This window comes from Peromyscus californicus, unplaced genomic scaffold (genome assembly GCF_007827085.1).
Source record: "Peromyscus californicus insignis strain IS unplaced genomic scaffold, ASM782708v3 Scaffold_15__1_contigs__length_86483966, whole genome shotgun sequence".
NCBI classification, from domain to species: domain Eukaryota; kingdom Metazoa; phylum Chordata; class Mammalia; order Rodentia; family Cricetidae; genus Peromyscus; species Peromyscus californicus.
Genome location: NW_026294447.1, coordinates 13,395,595 through 13,410,244, shown reverse-complemented (window position 1 = coordinate 13,410,244; position 14,650 = coordinate 13,395,595). Strand labels below are relative to the sequence as shown.

At 40.8% G+C, this 14,650-nt stretch overlaps 1 non-coding gene across 1 annotated transcript; it reads left to right on the top strand.

Annotated features, from left to right (window-relative positions):
- The first annotated feature begins 5,658 nt into the window (after window positions 1-5,658).
- On the top strand, window positions 5,659-5,765 carry LOC128111400 (U6 spliceosomal RNA). Its single transcript, XR_008218639.1, has one exon. It is a non-coding gene; the product is annotated as a U6 spliceosomal RNA (small nuclear RNA).
- Window positions 5,766-14,650: the final 8,885 nt, after the last annotated feature.

Genomic DNA, 14,650 nt, shown 5'->3' with positions numbered 1-14,650 from the left:
AGATGAGGGAAGAGAAGGAGCAGATCAGACCACCCAGGGTTTATCATCATTCTAGGATAGGATGCGGACCTGCATGTGATGGGAAGTCATCATGGGATCCACAGAGCTTTTCTTTCATTGAAATGGCAACTCCTTGCTGCTCTGTGGAAATTTACTCTAGGAAAACATGACCAGAAACATGAAGCCTGCTCAGAAGACTATTGTTAGGACTAAATAAGAAAGAATGACTGGGTTAGATCTAGTGCTGTGGTGAGAGAGAATGTTTGGGGTAAATATTTAAGGGAAAAAATCAGCAAACTAATTCTCCTTTTAATAAAGAAGCCACTATGGCTTTTTTTAAAAAAAGGATCCTGGTACTAACATATATAAGCAGTTATAATAACTGAGTTTTTAATTCTGGCATTGAGATAGGATCCTGCTTTGTAGGCTGGCCTGGAAGGCATGATCTTTCTGCCTGAGGCTCTAGAAGTCTGAGATTGCCTACATGAATTACCATGCCATCCTAAAATTTTAAAGGCTCATTTTGTTGCCAAATAAACATCACAATTGTCACTCACATGTAAATATATTTTGCTGAAACATTTGATTTATCAATAAAAACATCAGAGTTGAAACTGACTCATAATTTTTCCTTGATAATGACAGATTTATTTTATTTGATATTATTGCTAATTAGAAATGACCATATGATATTTTGTGGTAATTATAGCTAATAATGAAATCCAAAGCACAAGAATATGAAAATTAGGACAAGATAAAGCAACTACTATGGATACTTTTGTAAATAAAGTGTCTTAAAATGAATCGTTGGGCTTCTTTGTGCTTTGCATTTCATGTATCTATTGACTTCATAAGAGATAAAGTTTGCAAAATTAAGGGAGTTTGCTGTAATACACAGAAGAAGAAATAGGCTTTTAGATTTAATTGTTATATAGATCACATGAAAAGCCATGAATGTGGCTAATACTATTGCAGTTTAAAAATATAACCACACTGCTGAGGCTTTAAATAAGGGTAATTACTTCTTGCAGCAAATATTTTGGAAAAAAAAAAGAAGAGAAAAGAAAACAAGCATCTGTCTTTTTCAAAGATTACCAGGACACAGTAATTGCTACCATGTTCAAACCTAAACTTCATTAACAGTAGGTTTGACTGGATATAACTCCTCAGGAAACATTTTGTATGTTGTCCAGGTCAGGGCGAGACAGATAGAACACTGCAGAAGATAATCAGTTAAACAGCTTTTGTCCCAACAATAGTGGTAGGCAACCAGTGTACTGGACCTAGAAGTACTGGAATTTTAAAAACCTGGATTCCTGACAAGGATGGTGGCACACGCCTGTATCCCACCACTTAGAAGGGTGGGACAGGAAGATTGTGAGTTCATGGCTAGCCTGGACTACAAAGTAGGATCCTGTATCAAAATTAATAATAAAAAAAAGTAAAAGCCCAAATTGCAATCGCAGTTTCATGTTATGCTTGTGTATGTTAAACAATTGGCTCACTGGAAAAACAAAACCTTGAATTATAATGTTAGCTGATTTTCACAATGTGACTGTCCCATTATGGCTGATACGCCATGACATCACTGAAAATATAATTTGGGACACTGTGTGTGCATTATTCCCTTGCAATCAGTGCATACCAGTTCCAGTTTATCATTGTTCCAGATGAGGCATCAAAAGATAAGGGAAAAGTTCTAGACCTTGGTTTCAACAATTTTTAAATCATGTCTTAGTCACTGTTATATTGCTGTGAGGAAACACCATGATCAAGACAATTCTTATAAAAGAAAGTGTTTAACTGGGGGTTACTTATCGTTTCAGAGGATTAGTCGATTGTCTTGGTGGGGAGCATGGTGGCAGGCAAGCAGACACAGTGCTGGTGAAGTAGCTGAGAGCTTTACATCCTGATCTGAGGGCAGCAGGAAGAGTGAGACGGGCCTGCCATCTCACTGCTTTTGAAATCTCAAAGCCCATCCCCAGTGACACTGCTCCTCCAACAAGACCACACCTATTCCAACAAGGCCATGCCTCCTGTCCTTCCCAATCAATTCTACTCCCAGGTCACTAAGCATTCAAATATACGAGCCGAGGGGCCTATATGGGCCTAAATGGACCATTCTCATTCGAAACATTGCAAGTCAGGAGGCTGTAGAATTCTTTGATCTTTGTAGAATTATCATTCATTTCAAGAATAGTAAAGGTGGGTGTACAGATATATACAGCCATGTTTTGACTTATATATACTATTACAAATGGAAACAATCTACTTTTTTTCCAATACATTGTTTTAAATGTTTATCAATTGTTTGTGGATTTAATGTCATGCACCCCCATCCCACCCATCTCCTCATCACCTTGCTTCTGCCCTCTGCCTTTGCAACCTCCCCAAGAAAACAAAAACAAAACAAAAAACACAAATTTTAACAAAAAACCAAAAGCCAAAACAAACAAACAAAATCTTGGCATAGAAACTGTATACCCTTTAGTTCATACATCTTTACTTGTAAGTATTCATTGCAATGTGTCATTGGTCTAGTTGAAGGCCTCTGGCTTCTGCTATACTCTCAATACTGGGCCCTCAGTAGGACTCCTCTTGGATATCCTGTTGTTGTTCTGTGTCATTGAGATCCTGCAGCTTTGGATATGCAGATCTGGCCCCTTCACATGTTCTATCAGTTCATAGATGAGGTGATGTTGGGGTGGGTTAACTCATAGCCCTGGTTCTAGACCTGCATGGTAGCTAGGTTGATCAGCCCACCAGCTTTCCCTCATTGTTACTACCCAGGTGAGCTTTCTAGAATCATTTTGCCTAGTTCACCCAGTGCAACAGTCAGCAAGGAACAGGGCCAGTTCTCCTACTGTCAAGTGCTTGGCTCTGGCTTACCTGCAGTCACACCACTAGGGCCAGCTTTACTGTTTTTCCCAGATGAGATGCAGGGCCTGCTTTCCCAATTGCTGCAGTTGGTGAGGGACAGGACTAGCTCTTCCACTCTCATGCCCCCTGAGGCCAGCTTTCCTGCCTGCCGCAGGTGGCAAGGAGTGGGGGAAGAGAACATATTTCTCTCACCCATGCCACCACATGGCAGATGATGGGGGTGGGAGAGTTGGTGGCTTAGAGGACAGGGTCAGCTCTCCTGCTCTCATGCCACCTGCCTTCCTGTCACCAGGATCAGCTCTACTGTGCTGCCCAGGTGAAATACAGTATCAATTTTCCCACTCTCATGACCTCAGAGCCAGTTCCCCACCTGCCACAGGTGGTGAGGGGTGAGGGAGGAGGAGGTCATCACAGGCAGATGAGGGGTGGTACCAGATCACCTGTACCTTTGTCAACAAGGTCAGCTCTATTGTGATGCCCATGTGAGGTGCAGGGCCCACTCTCCTTAGTGCTGCAGTTGGTAAGGGGCAGGGGCAGTCAGCTCTCCTACTCTGGTGCCCTGGGATCAGCTTTTCCAACCTGCAGTAGGTGGCAATGGGTGAAGGACAGGGAGGTGGGGAGGTAATGGGGTTATCTCTCTTTTGCCCACACCACCGTGTGACAGACAATAAGACTAGCTCCCCCACTCTCACACCTTCAGGGCTGGCTCATCATCACCCCAGCCAACAGGGACAGCTCTGCTGTGCTGCCCAGGCAAGGTGCAGGGCCCGCTCTCCAGAGTGCTGCAGTTGGTGAGGGACAGAGCCTGTTGTCCCTAGTGCTGCAGCCAATGAGAGTTGGGGCCAACTCTGTACATCTCTACCCTCATTGCTTTCAGTGTTAGCAGAAGCCATGGATATCAACACAGACTCAGGTTGCTGTAGGACCACAGACCCAGACATGGTCCTTGGAAACTGCCTGGTCCGGATATCACTGGGGCCCTAGTTAGCATTGCAGATCACCCAGATTGGCATGGTCCCAGTAGTGATGTGGCCCTCGAACAACATGTGTCCTCAGGTTGTGGCTCAGACCCTTGGCATCCACTTGGCCTTGTTGGTAACACAGACCCTGGCTGCCATAGTGTCATAGACTCAGACATGATACTTGGCTGCAGTTTGGTCTGGATAACAGCATGGCTCTGGGTGACAGCCCAGGCCACCAAGGTCTGTAGGGCTCCAATGGCAGCTTGACCCTCAAAGACCAACAGGGTATCTTCACGGCCCTCTGTGGCAACAGGAGTCACAGATATCAACTCAGAGCCCGGCCACAGAGGGTTGTGGATCCAGACATGGTCCAAGGCAGCAATTTCAGCCTGGATGTCACCATGGTTCTGGGTGACAGCACAAGTCTCTTAGATTGACATATCCAATGGAGGCACATCCCTTGGACACTGACATGGTCACAGGTGGTGGCCGAGACTCCAGGTGTACACAGGACCCTCAGTGGCAATAGGAGCCACAGACATCAACACAGACCCCCAGGGCTGTGTCAGGACCATGAACCAAGACATGGCCCTTGGCAGCAGCCCAGGCTGGGACATCACCATGGCCTATGGTTGCAAGCAGACTATCTAAGTCAGCCCTTCCTTACTACCCTTGCCTCTTCAGTTCTACCAGTCTCGTTCCTGCTTCCCCACCCTGTACTTACTCACCATAATGGTGACTGATTGCCTAGCGCCAGGGTATCAGGTAGCCTTGTGGTTGATTTCTGCCTGCTCCCTAACCATGAGGTCTGGGGCAGAGCTGTTGCTATCCTCTGTGTGTTGCTCTGGGCCTAGAAGCACTGAGGTGCTCACAGTAGATTTCTGCCTGCCCCAGGACCTCTTGGCTGTTGAAACAATCTACTTTCAACTGTTATTTAATATACATGTTTTGATAAATAGCTTCAGGAAGATCATGGGGTGGAGTTCCTTACTAGATCTAATTATACCATCAAGTCCAGTAATGAATTGAATGCCTTCTGAGGAGGAGAAAGACACGTTTTCTGCTGCAGGCTTCACACAGCCTAACTCTGTGTAATGCTGTGGAATACCTAATAGATTCTGCCCAAAGGCTTTACCTCTGGGGCTTGGACACTTATGTAATGCTGCTCTTGGAGAGTATGATGGCTGTGGTAGAATATTATTTTAAAATGTGTTACATTTCTTTATGCTGTGGAATATTTGCTTAATGATGCAAAGATGTGCTGCATTCCTTTAAGTTGCATTTGTTTAACTCTGTGAAGCTGTGTCACTGTGTCTGTCTAAAACACCTAACAAAGAGCTAAATGGCCAATAGTGAGGCAGGAGAGAGGGACAGGCAGAGCTGGCAGGCAGAGAATATAAATGAAAGGAGAAATCTGGAAGAAGAGGGAAGAAAGAGCAAGAGAGAAAGAGAGGAGGATGCAAGGGGCCAGCCACCCAGTCACATAGACAGCCACAGAGTGTGAGTGAAAGTAAGATATACCGAAGTAAGAGAAAGGTAAAGCTCAGAGGCAAAAGGTAGCTAGAATAATTTTAAGTTAAGAAAAGCTGGCTAGAAATAAGCCAAGCTAAGGCTAGGAATTTATAAAAAAGAATAAGTGTTGTGGGATGTTCTGTATGTTAAATGTGTTGCTCTGATTGGTTAATAAATAAAACACTGATTGGCCAGTAGTAGCCAGGCAGGATGTATAGGCGGGACAAGGAGAGAGGAGAATTCTGGAAAATGGAAGGCTGAGGCAGAGAGACGCTGCCAGCTACTGCCATGAAAAGTGAGGTGTGTGCTTGCTTCAGCAGCACATATACTAAAATTGGAACGATACAGAGAAGATTAGCATGGCCCCTGCGCAAGGATGACATGCAAATTCGTGAAGCGTTCCATATTTTTAGATGAAGTTTCAATTCTGAACATTTATGCCCCAAACACAAGGGCACCCACATATGTAAAAGAAACATTAGTAAAGCTTAAACCACATATAAAACCCCTCACGTTAATAGTGGGAGACTTCAGCACCCCACTTTCACCACTGGACAGATCTCCCAAATCGAAACTTAACAGAGAAATAAAGGACTTAACTGATGTTATGACTCAAATGGACTTAATCGATATCTACAGAACATTCCATCCTAATAAAAAAGAATATACCTTCTTCTTAGCACCCCATGGAACCTTCTCTAAAATCAACCACATACTTGACCACAAAGCCAATCTCAACAGATACGAAACAATTGGAATAACCTCCTGTGTTCTATCAGACCACCATGGTTTAAAGTTAGATTTCAAAAACTACAGAAAACCTACAATCTCATGGAAACTGAATAATGCTCAACTGAATCACCAATGGGTTAAGGAAGAAATAAAGAAAGAAATTAAAGACTTCCTAGAGATCAACAAAAATGAATACACCACATACCCCAACTTATGGGACACTATGAAAGCAGTGCTAAGAGGGAAATTCATAGCACTAAATGCCCACATAAAGAAGTTGGAGAAATCTCATACTAGTGACTTAACAGCACACCTGAAAGCTCTAGAACAAGAAGAAGCAAAGTCTCCCAGGAAGAATAGATGCCAGGAAATTATCAAAGTGAGAGCTGAAATCAATAAAATAGAAACAAAGAGAACAATACAAAAAATTAATGAAACAAAGAGTTGGTTCTTTGAGAAAATCAACAAGATAGACAAGCCCTTATCCAAACTAACCAAAAGACAGAGAGAGAGCATCCAAATTAACAAAACCAGAAATGAAAATAGCAACAGACATTGAGGAAAACCAGAGAATCATCAGGTCATACTTCAAAAACATCTACTCCACAAAACTGGAAAATCTAAAAGAAATGGATAATTTTCTGGATAGGTACCACATACCTAAGTTAAATCAAAACCAGATAAACTATTTAAATAGTCCAATAACCCCTAAGGAAATAGAAACAGTCATTAAAAGTCTCCCAACCAAAAAAAGCCCAGGACCAGATGGTTTCAGCACAGAATTCTACCAGATCTTCAAAGAAAAGTTAATACCAATACTCTCTAAATTGTTCCACACAATAGAAATAGAAGGAACATTACCAAACTCCTTCTATGAGGCTACAATTACCCTGATTCCTAAACCAAATAAGGATACAACAAAGAAAGAGAACTACAGACCGATCTCCCTCATGAACATTGATGCAAAAATACTCAATAAAATACTGGCAAACAGACTCCAAGAACACATCAAAACAATTATCCACCATGATCAAGTAGGCTTCATCCCAGGGATGCAAGGGTGGTTCAGCATACAAAAGTCCATCAATGTAATACACCATATAAACAAACTCAAGGAAAAAAACCACATGATCATCTCACTAGATGCAGAAAAGGCATTTGACAAAATCCAACACCCCTTCATGATAAAGGTCTTGGAGCGATCAGGAATACAGGGAGCATACCTAAGCATAATAAAGGCAATTTACAGCAAGCCAACAGCCAACATCAAATTAAATGGAGAGAAACTCAAAGCAATTCCACTAAAATCAGGAACAAGGCAAGGCTGTCTGCTCTTCCCATACTTATTCAATATGGTACTTGAAGTTCTAGCCAGAGCAATAAGACAACATAAGGAGATTAAGGGGATACAAATTGGAACGGAAGAAGTCAAGCTTTCCCTATTTGCAGATGACATGATAGTATACTTGAGTGACCCCAAAGATTCAGCCAAGGAACTGATACAGCTTATAAACACCTTTAGCATCATAGCAGGATACAAGATCAACTCAAAAAAATCAGTAGCCCTCCTATATACAATTGACAAACAGGCTGAGAAGGAAATCAGAGATACATCACCCTTTACAATAGCCACAAATGATATAAAATATCTTGGGGTAACACTAACCAAGCAAGTAAAGGACCTATATGACAAGAACTTTAAGTCCCTGAAAAAAGAAATTGAAGAAGATGTCAGAAAATGGAAAGATCTCCCATGTTCATGGATAGGCAGGATTAACATAGTAAAAATGGCAATCTTACGAAAAGCAATGTACAGATTCAATGCAATTCCTATAAAAATACCAACACAATTCTTCACAGACCTGGAAAGAATAATACTCAACTTCACATGGAAAAACAAAAAACCCAGGATAGCCAAAAGAATCCTGTACAATGAAACAACCTCTAGAGGCATCACAATCTGACTTCAAGCACTACTATAGAGCTACAGTAATAAAAACAGTGTGGTACTGGCATAAAAACCTACATGTGGACCAATGGAATCGAATTGAAGTCCTTGACATTAATCCACACACCTATGAACATATAATTTTTGACAAAGAAGCCAAAAGTGTACAATGGGAAAAAGAAAGCATTTTCAACAAATGGTGCTGGCATAGCTGGATATCAACATGTAGAAGGCTGCAAATAGATCCATATCTGTCATCATGCACAAAACTTAGGTCCAAGTGGATCAAAGACCTCAGCATAAATCCAGCTACTCTGAACCTGCTAGAAGAGAAAGTAGGAAGTAATCTTGAATGCATTGGCATAGAAGATCACTTCCTAAATATAACACCAGTAGCACAGACACTGAGAGGAACAATCAATCAATGGGACCTCTTGAAACTGAGAAGCTTTTGTATAGCAAAGGATATGGTCAACAAGGCAAAGCGACAGCCTACAGAATGAGAAAAGGTCTTCACCAACCCCACATCTGACAGAAGACTGATATCCAGAATATATAAAGAACTCAAGAAATTAGACATCAAAATGCCCAACATTCCAATTAAGAAATGGGCTATAGAACTAAACAGAGAATTCTCAACAGAGGAAACTCAAATGGCTGAAAGACATTTAAGAAATTGGTCAACATCTCTAATTATCAGGGAAATGCAAATCAAAACAACTCTGAGATACCACCTTACACCTGTCAGAATGGCTAAGATCAAAAACACTGAAGACACCTTATGCTGGAGAGGATGTGGAGCTAGGGGAACTTTTCTCCACTGCTGGTGGGAATGCAAGCTTGTACAACCACTTTGGAAATCAATATGGCACTTTCTTAGAAAATTGGGAATCAGTCTCCCCCAAGACTATTCCAATCTTAAGCATATACCCAAGGAATGCTCAATTATACCACAAGGGCACTTGCTCAGCTATATTCATATCAGCATTGTTTGTAATAGCCAGAACCTGGAAACAACCTAGATGCCCTTCAACTGAAGAATGGATAAATAAAATGTGATACATATACACAATGGAATACTACTCAGCAGAGAAATACAATGACATCATGAGGTTTGCAGCCAAATGGATGGATCTAGAAGAAATCATCCTGAGTGAGGTAACCCAGATTCAGAAAGACAAACATGGTATGTACTCACTCATAGGAGGATACTAGATGTAAAACAAAGATGACTAGACTGCTACTCACAACTCTAGGGAGGCTACTTAGAAAACAGGACCCCAAGAAAGACACAGGGATTGCCCAATGACAGAGAAATGGATGAGATCTACATGAACAACCTGGACACAAGTGGGGGTAATGAAGGGCAAGGATCGAGAGAAAGAGAGCTTAGGGGAGCAGGAGATCCCAGCTGGATCAAGAACACAGGGGGAGAACAAGAAATAAAGGACCATGATAAACGAAGACCACATGAGAATAGGAAGAAGCACAGTGCTAGAGAGGCCCACAGAAATCCACAAAGATACCCCCACAATAGCCTACTGGCAATGGTCGAGAGACAGCCCGAACTGACCTACTGTGGTGATAGGATGGCCAAACACTCTAATTGTCGTGCTAGAAACCCCATCCAATGACTGAGGGAACCGGATGCAGAGATCCATGGCCAGGCCCCAGGTGGAGCTCTAGGAGTCCAATTGGCAAGAAAGAGGAAGGTTTGTATGAGCGAGAATTGTTGAGACCAAGGTTGGATAAAGCACAGGGACAAATAGCCAAATGAATGGAAACACATGAACTATTAACCAATAGCTGAGGAGCCCCTAACTGGATCAGGCCCTCTGGATAAGTGAGACAGTTGATTAGCTTGATCGTTTGGAAGGCATCCAGGCAGTGGGACCGGGTCCTGTACTCAGTGCATGAGTTGACTGTTTGAAACCTGTGGCTTATACAGGGACACTTTGCTCAGCCTGGGAGGAGGGGACTGGACCTGCCTGGACTGAACTCAATCCTCAGGGGAGTCTTTGTCCTGGAGGAGATGGCAATGGGGGATGGGCTGGGGGGAAGGGGGTGAGAAGGGGGGAGAACAAGGGAATCCTTGGCTGATATGTAGAATTAAATTAAATTATAAAATAAAAAGAATAAAATATCATAAAAATAAAACAAAAATTCTCATCTGAAAAAAAAAAAGAAAAGAAAAGTCTTACTTCAGATCAACAACATTAAGCAGAAGTGCCTGGTGTTCTCTCCATAACTGGGTTGCATGATTAAGTAGCAGGATGTCACATCTTCTATGCTCCTCATTCCCAGTCTTCTCTGTCTGCCTCACAGTGTTATGTTTACAGCCTCAGCATTTTTGACTGAGATTTTGCCAAAGTCTCTGACACAGTCACCCAGTCCAGTTCCTTTCATACCATGATACTGAAAAACCATGAGCTTGAAGAAGCTAAATTTTGGGATAATTTAGCGAATAGCCATAAGAGATTAATACAGGGAGCAAAGAGGAATGTGTCTGAAATTGGATTGAGGTACCTTTCCTAGGACTTCTCTAAATATTTTCGTATACAAACAGCAATACATATAGGATTACAGACAATGTTTGTCCCTTCTAGTAGGAAGATGTGATCACTAACAAAGTTAGGGGTCTTAGCTGAATTGTTGCTCAAGAGAACTGGTGTGTGAAAAGGGAAGTAGAAGAAGCTTTTAGATATATTATAACCATGGAATCACTTGTAGAAAAAATCTGTAATAATATTTATTATTATTCCACATTTTAAAAAGAATACTTACAAAAAACTACCCCATTTTCTTCACTCCTTTACTAACACAGGATGGGTTAATAGCAGTTAACCTTTTACTTCAGTATTTAATTTTCTATGACTCAGACAGAAAAATGAATAAAAGTTACTCCAAGATTCATAGTTATTCTTTCCTTAATTTTTATAGATGATTAGCCTCAGGTTGGTCATAAGGGAAGTAGCTGTTTTATAGTAGGTAGACTTGTTGATCTTGTCTTTACTTGGGATTTAAATACACCTAAAAGACACATGCCTAGAAATGATTGTGACAATGGCTAGGTGGTTTTGTGCTCTGATATTCTTCAAACTGGCTAAGCTGAACAATGTTTCCAGGAAGTCTTTCCCTGAGTGTGCCTGATGAGGCTCGCTTAAGATCTGGAAAGTGGATTGTAACAGGAGCCATGATGGTGCTGGCAGAACCTTATTGGTTGTAGTATTAAGGCAATGCCACATTGTTAAAAGGGAGGTCTATTTTGTGGGGTAAATTTACAAATAAAGGGATAGGTTACAGGGTCCTGGAAAGGTGTAGCACAGTCCAGCAGTGTTCTCTGGAAAACTCTGCTTGGTCTACCTCCAGCATCCAGGATACAGGAACCAAGAGAGCCAGCACATCCAATCAGGTTAAGCGCTCCTGTCTCGGCCCCACCTTGTAGGCGTGACAGTTACCGAAGCCTCAATGGGGGTAGTACTTCCAGGTCAAAGCTGGAACAGCTGCCCACTATAGAACCTTGTTACAATGAACGCATTTCTGAATTCCTAGGTAGCAGCTGGGCCCTGCTCATACTGAATCCATAGGATTCCTCCCAGCAATTCTTCAAAGGCTGGATCCGGGGTTACTGTGACCCTAAGATAAATTCTGTCAAATAAAATGCCTGTCCTCTGTGTCCCTGAGTGAACACCAATGTGGAAGAGGCAGACACAGGTTCCAGCCTTTCCTTTGTAGGTTTTAATTGTTCCTGCAACTTGTCTTCCTTCTTTAAAGGTTATACTATTAATCCAACCCATCAAGAATAAGACCACTACCACAGTTTAAAGTCAAATTTGTAACAAGCTTTAATTAAATATTGGCCAGGTGGATGGACTCTGGCCAGGTCCATACCCAGGTTCCCAGGAAATGGGAATCAAGTATGGTAATTCATTGCATTTCCCATCAGACCCAATCAGGGGCAAGCACATATCCTGACTATTTCCTGCCTGCCTACCTCCTGCCCACATGTGATCAAGTACATCAGGTGCAGATGGGTCAAATAAACTTGCTTAGGGGAGTGAAAACATGTGACTTGCTATCTCCCATAAATAATACCTTCCAGCATTTCAGGAACTACCTGTCCTTGGGCAAGGGGTTTGCAGATCAGAGACATTTTTGTTTCATGAATCTCTTAGGCATAGTAATTAAAACTTAAAATGCAACTTTGTTTCTCACAATACTTGTAAGACTTTTGGAGATCATGTTGTGAGTGAAGGACTGGTTGTGCTGGGGGAGTGAGGGAAAGAGAGCAGGTAGACATGTCTCATTCCAAGGTGTCAGATTCTCAGTTAAGGTCACTGCATAATAGCACTGGCATTGATATTAATATATCTGGAAGTTGTTGCCTAAAGCATTTAATAAGAGCATTGGTATTAGTAAGAACTACAGGGAATGTTCCAAAATTAAAATTCATTTATGTGGATTTTTTTTGCATAAAACTTTGCAGTAAATTAAAAAAAAACCAGAAAATTCTAACTAAGTATATTTATAAAACGTAAACATATTAAAAGTTAACCTTTCTTTGCTCATTTGTCCAAATAATAAATACCGTGAAAACGAGATAAGACTTCCAAAGAAATGCTGCTTACATTGCTATTATGAATCCAACCCAACTGGTCTAGCTAAGTTCACTGGAGTTAGCCAGGTCATCAGTTAATAACTTAAGAGTTCTTTGTGGAATCAAAAGTCATGTGGAGCTCACAATCCCACCAAGAAATTTTATCTTGTGTAAATATAACTTATATTTATTGCAAGTAAAATGCATTTTGAAGTTTTTATCCCCCTCAACTCCTTTTTGCATTGTTCTAGCACAGATACTTTATCATAAGCATTTCATACCTCACCAATCCATGTTAAATATTACCATGAATCCTTCATTTTGTTCCACTCATATAGAATTATGCCTAGACATTTTATCCACAGCAATAGAATTATACACACGACTTGTCATTGCTGCATAAAACAGTTTCAGTTTATGCAGATTCCTGTGTCCCGTACCATTTTCACAAAATAGCTCATGGTCATCACTCTATTTCTATAGCTGTAACTTCTCAAAGTAATTCTACGTCTGTATGAAAAAGTTTTAGATTTGGGGTCAAGGATGTGTCCTAGCAGAAGATCGTTTTGCCTAGCACACGTGACTTGTGCTAGTGACTCTCGGCACCACAATTTTAAAGTTTTATCATTGAATTTTGGAAAATATTTTTAATAGTGTCTAATAGGAAATCCAAAGTTTTCTTCCATAAGTGATTTTTGTTTCATCTTCTGAATTTCCTTCTAATATGTTTCTCTCTCTCTCTCTCTCTCTCTCTCTCTCTCTCTCTCTCTCTCTCTCTCTCTCTCCCTCTCTCTCTCTCTCACACACACACACACACACACACACACACACACACACACACACACAGCAGAACTTTTCTTTCCCACCAGCTAGTTCCCAAATGACCGCATAGGAACTTACTATTAATTAAAAATGCTCAGATGATAGCTTAGGCTTGATTTTAGCTAGCTCTTATAACTTAAATGATCCCATTTCTATTAATCTATGTGCTGCCCTGAGGCTTGTTTACCTCATCTATGTACTTCCCATCCTGCTTGCTCTACATCTCATGTTGTTTCCTCAGACTCTGCCCTTCTCCCCAGAATTGTCTCTGCCCCCAAAATCCTGCCTAGTTATTGGCCAATCAGTTTTTTATTAACAATGAGAGAATGTATCTTCACAATATACAGAAGGATTGTTTCACAGCATTTCCTCCTTTTTGTCTAGTTAAAAAGGAGGATTTTTAACTTTAATATAGTAAAATTATATACAACAAAAGTTATCAAGTAAGAATTACAGTTACAATATCCAGTCCACTTGTATTTGAAAAAATTAGAGAAAATACTCTTATTTATATTATCTTTGTGAGTCTAGAGTTTTTATTTTTTTAATCTAAGTTACCTTTTATCATAACTAATTAGAACTTGATGTCTAATTATTTATTCTTTAACTCTCTCAAATACCCCAGAAGGATGTAATATTGCCTAATGACAGGGACATCTGGCTGCCTGGACAGTCACCCAAAGTTTTTCTGCAATGTTGGGGCATCCAACTTTGGTGTATAGGCCTAGTATCTGCCAAACATTTTTGAGAAGCAGGGAATTTTGGAGGACTGTCCTATCTTGTCTTGGTAAAGTTTGGCAGTCACTTTCTTTTGCATCAGGCTGGTCCTGTTTGGACAGTATACTGTCAGCAATTGAGGGAAGGGAAGTTTTTTTTTTCCCCAAATGGCTAGCTTTTGCCATAAAGAAAGCAAACTCCATATGGAGGTTATTCAATGTTCATCATCTTCTTTTAAAGAAAATTGGTACTGTCAGGAACATACATGTTTCACTGTCATGAAAAGCCTTAGGTTATTGAACATATTAAATGCCACATTCTGTAGGTCTTTGAAGTATTTGAAGACCATCTATCTATCTAGATATATCTGTGCATGACATTGAAAACATACCTCACATGACTATAAATTTGACTATTATAGATGACTATTAACCTATATTTTTAATTATACATTATATTTTTAAATACATTACATAAGCA